This window comes from Macrotis lagotis, chromosome X (genome assembly GCF_037893015.1).
Source record: "Macrotis lagotis isolate mMagLag1 chromosome X, bilby.v1.9.chrom.fasta, whole genome shotgun sequence".
NCBI classification, from domain to species: Eukaryota; Metazoa; Chordata; class Mammalia; order Peramelemorphia; family Peramelidae; genus Macrotis; species Macrotis lagotis.
In genome coordinates this window covers 510110841-510124222 of record NC_133666.1, presented here as the reverse complement: position 1 = coordinate 510124222, position 13382 = coordinate 510110841, and positions in this window count along the sequence as shown.

The following is a 13382-nucleotide window of genomic DNA, read 5'->3' as shown; positions in this document are numbered from 1 at the left end:
TCAGGATATTATCCACGGAGGTGCTGAATTCAAATCCAATCAGATTCAAATTCAAATCCAACTGTATGTCCCTAGGTAAGTTATATAGCTGCAATATGTTTCATTTCCTCAACTTGTAAAAAGGGGATCATAATAGAACCTGCCTCTCAGTATTCTTTTGGGAATCAAATATGATAATATTTGTAATATGCTTAGAACAAGTTCCTGGCACAGTGTAGGTGCTTCATAAATCCTTTTCCCTCTTCTTTCCATTTCTCCACTTCAGAGGAAGTGAGTCCCAGATGAATCAGTGCCTTTCAGTTTGTAGCATCCTAAGGTTCCATCTTCCATTACAGAATTTTGCCTTTCCACCATTGGAGTACTCTTCAGTAGAACTTCTTTCTCTTATGAACTGGCATTTCACTCTTTCAATCTCTTCCTTTGCATCTTGCATCTCATGTAGTCCATCTTCATCCTGAAAGACTATCAACATTATCTTCCCTCTTTATTTGCCCCTGGACTTGATTAGGGTAGATCATACTTTTGCCCTCCCCTCTTAGATGCCTGTAATTATGCATTTTAGTCCCCCCCAAAACACATTGATTCACCTATAAAGAGATGATATAGTGATGAAGGTTGCAAGTTTTATAATTCATGGTCTTTCAGACCTCTTTCTCTACCATTACTTCTCTTTTTTCTTTAAATCCCATTTTCATATTTTTACCCATCTATACTTTTTGGAAAAAAAACTTATTAATGGGAGTATTTACTTAATAGTTATGTTTTTCTGGATTATATCTTTTTTTTATCTTTTTTTAAACCTTTTTTTGGGTTGTTTGCAGTTTGTTTAAACTGCTCACATCTCTTAAAAACATTCTTTTTAATTGAACATAATTGAACATAATTTTTAATTAAACAATTATCTTTTTTTCATTGATAGGTAATCTCAGTTTTGTTGCATTGCATCTTAAACTACTTTGTTTTTTGAATATTTTATTTCATTTCCTCTGGTTTCTTATTAGTGGTAAGAAGTCTTGTGTTTTTTTAATGTTCTTTCCTTTATATATCTGAAGGTCTTTATCCTGATCACTTGCAAAATTTATTGTTCAGATTAAAGCTTTGTGTACATTGGAGTTTGGAGCAAGGACTTTTCCATGGAGGTGGTGTTTGTATTCTTTCAATTGGTATTTTGTTTTATGTATTTAGAAATTCTGGGAAGGTTTCTTTCTTTGTTTCCTGAATTAGGGTTATTTATTTTCTTTTGACTTATTCTGTTCTCTTGGAGAGCTGTTATCCTTAATTTGACTCTAAACAGGTTAATGTATGTTGTTTGTATAGAGATTTTATATATAAATAATATATAGATATTTAAAGATATATATATATATATATATATATATATATATATATATATATATACATACACGTGCATTAGCATGATCATCTTTTGCTTTTTTTTCCTTCCAGATTGCCTTTATTGCAGCATATTTTTATTCTCTTCTTTGGAGAGACTTGCTACTCTTGATTTAAGCTTTGCATTTTTTGCTAATTATTCTATTCAGAAGTTAAATTTTGCCACTTCTTATTTTCTCTTTTGAAATACATTCTGCTACAATTCTATTCTCTCTTATGATTTGCAATGTTCTATGTTCTATCACATTTTCGTTCAATTTCCTTGTTTTGCAATATTTCCTGAGGAGCTCTATATTTTCTTGGATGCCTCAGGACTCATTTTACTTTTTAATTTTTTCCTTGTCTGAATTTTTTGATCATTCTTGATTTTCTTATTCATTCACTCTTTTTCTTTTTCTTTTTTGGTATGTTCCCCCTTTGGCTCACTTTCCACTTTTGTGGTAGAAAAGACCTGGACCTCAAAGCTATTAGCTTTCTCCTGTTTTGGGGAATTTACTTTTCACAGGTCTTGAGTTCTCATCCTAAGTAGTTAGGAGAATGATGTCTTGACTTGCAAGTATATTATACTTAGGTGAAGCAGAGCTGTGCAGTTCTCCACCTCATTCCTCTAGAGTCATCAGATTGCAATGGCAAACTATAAATCACAATGACTGGGGTTGGCCCAGGCAACGGTAGTACATTTATTAGGCAGCTAAGTGTCTCAGGCAATAGAACCCTGGGCCTGGAGTCAGGAAGATCTGAATTCAAATCCCATGCTAGACCCTTACTGAACAAGTCACTTAACTTCTGTTTGCCTTAATCTACTGGAGAAGAAAATGGTTAAACCACTCCAGAATTTTTCCCAAAAAATGACTATGGACTGTATTGTTGTGCTGTAGTCCATGGGCTCATAAAGTCAGTCAGATATAAACAACAACAGTATTCATTTTATCTCTTCAGTTAGTCTATCCATTTTATCATTTGACCTGACTCACCTTCATTCATTCAATTTCTCAATGATATTTCTATGTGACTTCTTGAATAAAAATTTTCATTGAAAATCTAGCTTAAAAAATCTCCCACTGTATCTTGGATCATTGCCAGTTTTCTTGACTTATGTCAATTCTACTGTATTATGATGATTCTGAGGATAGAGTGAGGATGATGATCTTGGGCAACTCTGCCTCACTTAAATCCAGTTTACTTGCAAGTTCAAGTCATCACTCTCCCGATATCATTGGTCCTCTTAAAAAGCAACAAAACAAACAACAACAACAACAACAAATAACATCAACTAGCCTAAACTAGGACTTGCACTGAGGAAGAGTGGCCTCTCTATCCTCCAGTGTTCCTGGACAGAGATGAAGTCAATCTCTTCTTGCAGTAGTACTCTAGAGGCAATGGGATTAAGTAGCTTGCCTAAGACTACACAGCTAGGTAATTATTAAGTGTTTGAGGTCACATTTGAACTCAGGTACTCCTGACTCCAGGACTGGTGCTATACCACAGCGCCACCTAGCCACCCCCAGCTGCCTCCAACTTTACTTTTAAAAGGTTTTGTTAAAACAATAGACAATATATTTTGATTTACCATTTTGTGAAAGCTTTGTGGTACTTTGGTTTTGTTATACAAAACATTTAATAAACCCACAGTGCTATAAAAATTAGATGTATATGGCAGTCTTGTTCTTTGGAGTATCAACCTAATAATGTGATAAAAGGATATGGAAATTTTAACCACTTTATTTGCTTCATTCCCAATTTCTTTCTTAAATGCTTGTTTTGATTCACACTCCATCAAAGCATGCCCTAGTATACCCATCTTCTCACATCTCTTCCAAATTTAATTTTTCTCTTCTTTTTTTTTTATTCATCTTTTCTACCTTACTTGGTATGTGGTAAAACCTCAAGAGTATTTAAATTTTTATTTCTGTTGATGTTTAATGATTTGGAGACATACTTAATAGTTTTCCATTTTTCTCTTGAGAAATCTTTGATTATATTTTGACTATTAAGGAATGGTTTCATCGTATCTCTGTCTTTGTCTTCATCAACTATATTAAACCTTGATCTGAGAAAATTTTCTTTTTCTCCATTCAGTTCCTTCCCTTCTTATCCAAGGTGCATTAATTTTGCTTATGCAGAAACTTTTAAATTTAATATAATCAGAGTTGCCTATTTTATCCTTTGAACTTGCCTCTATCCTTGGTTTGGTTAAGAATAATTTCATATTGGGGCAGCTAGGTTGCACAGTGGATAGAGCACTGACCCTGGAGTGGAGGACCAGAGTTCAGATTTGACCTCAGGCACTTAATAATTACTTGTGTGTTCTTGGGCAAGTCATTTTAACCCCATTGTCTTGCAAAAACCACCAAAAATATTAGTCTGATGTTATGAAATATACAGATGATATCCTCCTGATAGGATCTCTAATATCAAGTTATATATCCATTTTATAACCATTTCAAATTATTGTGGAATATGAGATTAGTATTGATATCATTTCTGCCATTCTGCTTTGCAATTTTCTTAGCACATTTTATTAATTTTTCCCCTAAATACTTTGTTTTCTTGCTTATCTAATATTAGGTTATTGACTTTCCATTGTTTCTAATTTTCCCTTGTTTAGTCAACCTATTGTCTATTTTCTAGTTTTTCATGTAATTTTCATGATCACTGTTTTATAATATAGTTAGGAGTCTAGATGTTCTATTCTCTCTTCATCCCTACCTTTGTTGCTGTTGTTATTTTTCTTCATAATGTTGATCTTTTTTCTCCAAATGAATTAATTATTATTATTGAGTTCTGAAAAGTCACTTTGATAATTTGATTATTATAGCATTCAAATTGTGTATTAACTTTGGTAGTATTGTCCTTTTTATTATATTGTCAGGGCTCAAATAAGATCACTAAACATTCCTCCAGAATTTTTTTCCTTAAGGTGTGCACTCTAATCAACTCTATTTAACCACTTTATATACTTTGCTACTTTCATCCTTAAACATTTTATGTATTTGTAATTGGAATGAGATTTCACTTTCTATCACTGCCTATTAGACTCTATTATTAACAATAAGGAGCAGACCACATTAAGATTTGCAAATTAGTTTAGAATTATCTCATGTCTAATTGCCAATCCTGAGAGCTAGGTGCTATTATTTATTATTATTATTATTATTATTATTCTCATTTTACATATGATGAAACCTCATTTACCTATGAGATTATATGACTTGCTCAGGATCACCCACCCAGCTGGTAAGTATTTTTTTTTAATTTAAATTTATTTTTTATTAAAGATATTATTTGAGTTTTACATTTTCCCCCCATCTTGCTCCCCTCCCCCCACAGAAAGCACTCTGTCAGTCTTTACTTTGTTTCCATGTTGTACCTTGATCCAAATTGGGTGTGATGAGAGAGAAATCATATCCTTAAAGAGAAGTCTAAGAGGTAACAAGATCAGACAATAAGCTATCTGTTTTTTTTTTCTAAATTAAAGGGAATAGTCCTTGTACTTTGTTCAAACTCCACAGCTCCTTATCTGGATACAGATGCCACTTTCTTTTGCAGACAGCCCAAAATTGTTCCCGATTGTTGCACTGATGGAATGAGCAAGTCCTTCAAGGTTGAGCATCACTCCCATGTTGCTGTTAGGGTGTACAGTGTTTTTCTGGTTCTGCTCATCTCACTCAGCATCAGTTCATGCAAATCCCTCCAGGTTTCCCTGAAATCCCATCTCTCCTGGTTTCTAATAGAACAAGAGTGTTCCATGACATACATATACCACAGTTTGCTAAGCCATTCCCCAATTGAAGGACATTTACTGGATTTCCAATTCTTTGCCACCACAAACAGGGCTGCTATAAATATTTTTGTACAAGTAATGTTTTTACCCTTTTTCCTCATCTCTTCAGGGTATAGACCCAGTAGTGGTATTGCTGGGTCAAAGGATATGTACATTTTTGTTGCCCTTTGGGCATAGTTCCAAATAGCTCTCCAGAAGGGTTGGATGAGTTCACAGCTCCACCAACAGTGTAATAGTATCCCAGATTTCCCACATCCCTTCCAACAATGATCATTATCTGTCCTAGTCATACTGGCCAATCTGAGAGGTGTGAGGTGGTATCTCAGGGAAGCTTTAATTTGCATTTCTCTAATAATTAATGATTTAGAGCATTTTTTTCATATGGCTATGGATTACTTTGATCTCCTCATCTGTAAATTGCCTTTGCGTATCCTTTGACCATTTGTCAATTGGGGAATGCCTTTTTGTTTTAGAAATATGACTTAGTTCTCTGTATATTTTAGAAATGAGTACTTTGTCAGAATCATTAGTTGTAAAGATTGTTTCCCAATTTACTACTTTTCTTTTGATCTTGTTTACATTGGTTTTATCTGTGCAAAAGCTTTTTAATTTAATGTAATCAAAATCATCTAATTGATTTTTAGTGATGTTCTCCAACTCTTCCTTAGTCATAAAACTGTTCCCCTTTCCATAGATCTGACAGGTAGACTAGTCCTTGATCTTCTAATTTGCTTATAGTCTTGTTTTTTATGTCTAAGTCCTGTAACCATTTGGATCTTATCTTGGTAAAGGGTGTGAGGTGTTGGTCCAATCTAAGTTTCTTCCATACTATCTTCCAATTTTCCCAGCAATTTTTATCAAAGAGGGAGTTTTTATCCCAATGGCTGGACTCTTTGGGTTTATCGAACAGCAGATTGCTATAATCATCTCCTGCTTTTACACCTAGTGTATTCCACTGGTCCGCCACTCTTTTTCTTAGCAATACCAAACAGTTTTGATGACTGTTGCTTTATAATATAATTTTAGATCGGGTAGGGCTAAGCCACCTTCTTTTGCACTTTTTTTTCATTAAGCTCTTGGCAATTCTTGACTTTTTTATTTCTCCATATGAATTTACTTACAATTTTTCCTAACTCGTTAAAGTAATTTTTTGGAATTTTGATTGGTAGGCCACTAAACAGATAGTTTAGTTTTGGTAGAATTGTCATTCTTATTATATTAGCTCTACCTATCCATGAGCAGTTGATATTTGTGCTGGTAAGTATTTGAATTGTGATTTGAACTCATTGTTTTTCTGTCTCCTGGTCCCACATTCTCCCCACTAGTATAGAAAAATGCTTTTTATTGGGGTTTATTTTATAGCACAAAACTGCTGAAATTGTTTATCTCAATTTCTATCTTTTCTGATTTCCTACTATTTTATTTATACATAAAGACAGTTTTATCTTCTCATTGCTAATCTTTACATCTTTAATTTCATTGCCTTATTACTAGTATTATAGTATTATATTCAGTGGAATATACTTCTAGTATTATATTCAGTGGAATTTATTGCTAGTAGTATATTCAGTAGAATTGGGGCTTGAAAATATAAATAGAACTAGTGGACAATTATGGAGAAAAAAACAAAACTATAATTATATTAAGAAAGCAAATATTTTTCCATACCAGCAAAACAATCTGAGAAATGACTAAACAAGTTGTAGTAAATGATTGTGATGGAATACTACTGTGCTTATAAGATATGATCAGGTAGTTAAATAGAAAGACTTGAATGAAATAAGCACAAATGAAAAGAGTAGATCTAAGAGACCATTGCACATAGTAATAGCAATATTGTTTGAAGAATAATTGTGAATAACCACATTGTTTTGAGTCTTATAAATAACCAAATCCACCATAAAAGTTCTGTGAAGTGAGATTCTATCCACTTCTAGAGAAAGAACTGATAAACAAAAGTCTGCATTTTGTGGTTTCAGATATTTTTATAGATCTGCGATAAATGGTGACTTTTTCTAGTGCAGGAATAAGACAGGGACTTAAAATGCAGTTAAAAAATAAATACTTCATACTTACAGACAATTTAATGATCATAAGTCTCAGAAGTACATGAGTGATAAAGGCAAGAAATAATAAAAGAATTCTGAAAAAAGAAAGCAAAATTTTTCCTAGTATCATGCTTCCACGAGCCATCCCATAACATAGATATTTTTCCTCCCTAAAAACTACCATTACACAAAATTTCAGCTTAAATAGAAGAAATGATAGTGGAGGAACAGGCTTTTCCCAGGTTTCCTGATACGGATGCTACATTTTCTATTTTATTGATTTAAATGAACTTTTTTTTATTTGGAACATTTCCTTGAACACACATTGTAGAGTATCAAAAGAACTTTTTGTTTGTGGTTGGAAAAAATGTCTATAACTTGCCAACTAAATTTAAAATTGCATAAGAATATGGGTGTTGATGCTGAGAAATGGTGTGTAGGCAGTACATTTCTTATCCTGTCTGAAAACAGTTATGAAATACAAACAATTAATGTGGGACTGCTTGCTGCTTTATATTTGTATGGGAAAGACAGCTCTAGAATAGGAAGAAAGCCAAGTACATTTAAACTCAACTGTTAATGTATTACAAAATGAAGTCCATTTAAATATTATGGAAATTAATTTCTTTGGACTACCAAGATTCAACTGTATTATCTTATAGTGGAAAAATAAATCAATTTTTCTTGATATAAATATAATAGCACCAATTTCTGCATATTCTTGTTAAACCATTCTGGAACTTTGCAGTTAAGTAATTCGCTGTTAATATCAGTGATTGCAAGCTCTGCTAGGTGCAATAAATAAATAAAATATTGACACTGTCTTTAAAAACGGATCTGTTTTATGACTGCAATATTTAAATCCAAAAAGTAGGTCTGAATGAATTATATGAACTTCATACAGCTCTGTAAATGTATGATCATTTGGTGAAATCAGTTTTGTATTTCAAATATAAAAGCATTTGTCTGCTGTTAACTCTTATTCTTCACCTCATACTACCTTAGGTAGTCAAATAGTTTGTGTGAAACTGTTATATGAGTATATGAATAGAAATATATAGATACATAAATACACATAAAATATATAAATAATAATCTTTATTTTTGATCATTATTTAAAATGAAAATCTTTTGGAAATAATGAAGAATTATAGAATCTAAAAATTATAATACTATTTATTTTAACCCATTCCATTGCTAACAATTCTTTTTACAAAATAATTGACAAATGGTCAAATATTTACCAAAGAATTCCAGCAAAGGGGACTGTAATTTACTTTCAGAAATAGCCCTTTCCACTTTTGGATGTCTTTGGTTGTTAGAAAATTTTATTGCCTTTCCCAAAGTAATCAGTTGGAGGCAAATGTTTCTTGGTTGGTTGAGTCAAAATATACATTTCTGCAACTTTTATGCATTTCTCTTGGTGTTCTGCTCTTGTGGCCAAAGCAGAACATATCTAATCCCTCTTTCATGTAATGACTTTTCAATTACATGAAGACAGCTCTCATATCCTACTCAAGTCTTGTCTTTTCCAAACTTAGAATTCTTTAAATCGTATACGCTCCATTTTATCCATGCCTTGCTTAAAATGTGACATGTCAATCTTGATAAAAAAAATTTCTACATAATTCAAATGTGAATAGAGTAGGGGATCATCACTTAACCTTTTTCAGAACACTGTGTTTCTCACTTAATATGACTTTGTATTACTCTAATGTTTTAGACTTCCGCTACTCAATCCGCTCAGACTTGACATATATCTTATTGATGGAAAAATATTTTTCATCATGTTTTTATGAGACTGAATTTTTGAACCCAGGTAAAAAAGCTTTATTTTCAATTCTATTAAAATTTTATTAGATTTAGTCCAATATTTTCAATATTTTTGATCAAATTTCTGCTGTCCCCCAACTCTTTTTCTTATGCAATTTTCATAAGAATATCATGTATCATATAGCCCAATTCATTGACAAAAATATACAGGAAAGTGGAGAGAACCTTAGACCTGGGGCCTGCTTCCAAAGCTGACATTTTGAAACTGACTATAAACTAGTTCTGAAATCATCTATCTTGTTTTCTTTTTATGTAGGGTGTGTGTGTTTGTGTGTGTGTGTGTGTGTGTGTGTGTGTGTGTGTGTGTGTGTGTGTGTATAAAGATTTCTCTCTTCTAAGGGTAGAATAACATGAAAGTTTTTATCAAGTGCTTTGTTTAAATCTAGGTAACCTATATCCAATTCAGTTTTCTGCTTTTGCCATCTAATAGTTCTGTCAGAAAACGAAATAAGTAATTCTGGCCTGACCTGTTCTTAATCAGGCCAAGGATTTTTTTCCCCTTCAACTTCCTTATCTAGACACTCCCAAGCTAATCCATTAAAAACATACTAGAATTTTCCAGAATTCATGATAAGCTCACTGCCCTATAGTTCTCTCTCCCTTTTCTGAAAATTAGGTTGGCATTTATCTCCTTTTAGTCATGTGCTATGCATGGAGACAGAAGATGAAGTGTCATGTATGAAAACAGTAATTCCAATTTGATTTTAGATAAGATTCCATTAGGGTATAGCACAGAGGGACTACCTCCTTCATAGCCCTGGAAGATAAGAATCTTTTAATACAGCCCAGGCTTTTATTAACTCTTTTTGCCTGCTTTTGCCATTGTTGAATCACATTGGGTTTATATTCCATCACAGCTTCCACACCTTTCTTTAGATAAAGAGGTGTCTAATTGTACCTCTTCTATGTTATACTTTTGAATTAGATAAGACTGTATGTTTATCACTATTGATTTCATCATATTTGATTCAACCTAGTATTGTAGATCAATAGTGTCAAACATAAGGTCACAACTTTCCCTAATGTGGCTCAAACCTAATTATGATATAATTGGGAAATATTTGATAAAATAAAAATACAATAAGATATTTTTAAAACTTAATCAAAGTATTAAGAGAATATATCCCAGTAGGATTAAGTTCATCAATCAGTTAAGTTTGATTAGTTAGCAGGGTCTGATCATAGAAAGTAGGAGTATGTGCATTTTAACACCTGCAAACAATCCAGGGATACATAGTGGATTAAGCTATTATGATCACAGCCACAGTGATTAGAAATAGGTTTTAAAGTTAAATTTTAAATTATGTAATGACACTAGAACCAAAAAAAAATGGCTAATGTTTTCACCTGGAAAGGACTGAACATATGTAATAAATATCATTTGGAACCATTGTTATTGCCTTTTTTCAGGTCCATTTTGGTGAGAAAATGAGGCAATTTGTAAGTCATGCAACAATTAACCAAAATACATTTGCTTTGCTATAAAATAGTAAATAGTACTTAGCTTTATTAGAGTCTTCTCCACCTTTCCTTCTTGTTATCCGTTATATTTCCCATACACAACCATGTCTTTTTAGCATGTCAGAGTATTGTGACTTTTGTGGTCTTTAGACATCTAGCAAGTCAGAGAGGTTGCTTAACTTCATGTGGGTGGGATTTTTATTTTTTATATTTGTCCTTAGATGACAAATAAAGTATTCAAGAGGGCTGCAACCAATCTTATCCCAGGGAACAGACCAGTTGTCTATTAGGAAAAACTAAACTTTGCTGATAAGAAATGAAAATCTTGGTCTTATACATGATAATAAGAGATGAAAGACACAAAGTTTTAAAAGCTGAAAACCTGAATGATTACAAGTTCAGTCCTTTTTAAGAAAAGCTAGAAGAGATTATATATTTAATTCTAGGATAATGTACAATTTTATTACTTAAGAATATTACTCAAGAACAAGTAAAACTCCCCACCTCCCAACCACCTTTTTCCTTCAAATGTCAAAGGAAATATCTAGTATTGTAACCCTAGAATATTGGAAAACGCATTGCTTTCAGCCCATTATCTGCAGTCATCATTCTTGGAGGAAACCCTATGGAGATACAATGTAGCCACTGTTTTTGTAGATTTTTTAGAATGGTGCTGTGCAACTTTACCTTTTAAAAGTTGTTATTGAAACAATAGACAATATAGTTTGATTTGGCATTTAAGTTAGAGCTCTCTGGCTTCCTTTACTAAAGCATTTAATAAGGTAGCCACATAAAACCACCCTGCAGGTTGCATTTTGGACAGCCCTGGTCTAGAACACAGCTACTAAACATCCAGAAAATTTCCTCTCATCAAATCTTTGGCACTCTCAAACAGTTCAGTATTGGAAACTGATAATAATTTTTTCAGTTGAAATGGCATTAAAGAAGCATCACCAACTACTTTGCCACTATACCGTAAAGACCCTAAGATCTTTTCATTTAACGTATGATGAAAGTTTCCCTGTTTTGTTTCCCCTATTTGACTAGCTCTCTTTGAGAAACTGACTTGTAAATTCATATCCTCTACACCCAGTCCAGTACTTTGCACATAATATTCACTTAATGAATTATTCATTTCTTTAATCATTCATTCTTAAATGATTGCTGTTAGTTATATAGTGCCTTCCTAGTACCAGAGTTCCGTTACACTGGATGTTATTATATCTTCACAATACCATTGTGAAGTTAGGAACCACAGACGCTGATCTTCATTTTAGAAATGAAAACATGGAAAATAAGTGATGAAATGATTTTTACAGCTACAATAATTGTATTAATTAGTTGAAGCATGAAATAATTTTGATACAGTTTCATTTTTGTCATAACAGTTGTGTGGTTGTGCTTAAATTGATGTTAGACTAACCCTATTGACCTGCTTTCATCATCTTCACGTAATTCTCTGTCATTAGAGAACTGGAGTTCATGCTATACTCATGTGTTTCAGTTCTCTGTTTTGTTATATTTTATTTTGTCTTTAGTTTTTTTTTTAATCGCTTTTACTCCAGTAAATGTAAAAATTGAAGCTCTCAAAGACCACATTCCAATGCTGTTTGAGATATTGTCTTCACTTTGACAAGGGAAAAATAAAGTGTTTTAAGATCCATTAAGACCCATAGGGAAACAGGATTAGTTGGTCCAAAGCACAAAGGAAATTGAGATTGAAATGAAAACATAAAAAACTGACAAGATTTTGCTGTATTTGAAATAACCTAATTACTCCTCAGAAATAAGAAAAAATCTCAAAAGTGATCTAGCATCTGGAAGAGTTGTTATTGATTTCTCCATACTTTGTTATAGGCCTTTTGAAATTGAAAGAATAGCCAGAAGATTAATTAATACATTTGTTAATTGTTGTTTTTTTATTTTTTTAGATTTTTCAAGGCAATGGGCTTAAGTGGCTTGCCTAAGGCCACACGGCTAGGTAATTATTAAGTGTCTGAGGTGGGATTTGAACCCAGGTACTCCTGACTCGCAAGGCCGGTGCTCTATCCACTGCACCACCTAGCTGCCCAATTGTTGTTTTAAAGAAAAAAAATTTTAACATGGGCAGAGCCATGGAAAAACTGGAATATATAAGATGGGGAGGGGAAGAAAATATTTTTTACTAATGAAAACCAGTTTTCAGTTCAAGCCTACACTAGGACTATTGTTACAAGTCCAAGTGAATTTAGTTCTGTAAGATTTCAGGCACATTCATCATTCTTTTTAATTTCTTTCCCTAAAATTACTTTTGGGTATTATTTCAATCAGCTTGGAAGTTTTACCCCTGTTGATAGAATAATGAACTCTAATAAAATTATATTGATATGCTAAGAGTTTGAATTGTTCTAGAATTGAAGAAATTCTAAAATGGAAATGAAATATTCTGTTAAGGTCATGTGCTGTGCCATATGTAAGGAAAGGTTGAGTAATAGATGGATTAGATAATCAGGTTTCAGTTGCTAAGGAACCCCCCTTGGTCTAAACCTCGTTAAAAATCTTGAGCTGTAGTTAAGGTTAGATTTGGTAATATGGACTGTTCATCAAATATATTTAATATTCATACTTACTAATAATGTGATAAATGTGTTTTCATATTAAAGACTTAAACAATATGCATCAAAATCTTATAAAATCAAAGGCAGATGATTAAGAGAAATGGAAGACAGTCTAACTTAATATTGTCATGATATCCCAGATTTGGAATGTTGCATCTTATAATCATTTTTACTTATAGTTTGATATTCACTGATAATATATAAGGTTCCTTGTAGCTCTACTGTCCTGTGGTTAATTTTTACAACTTGACCTTTTGTTTTGCAATA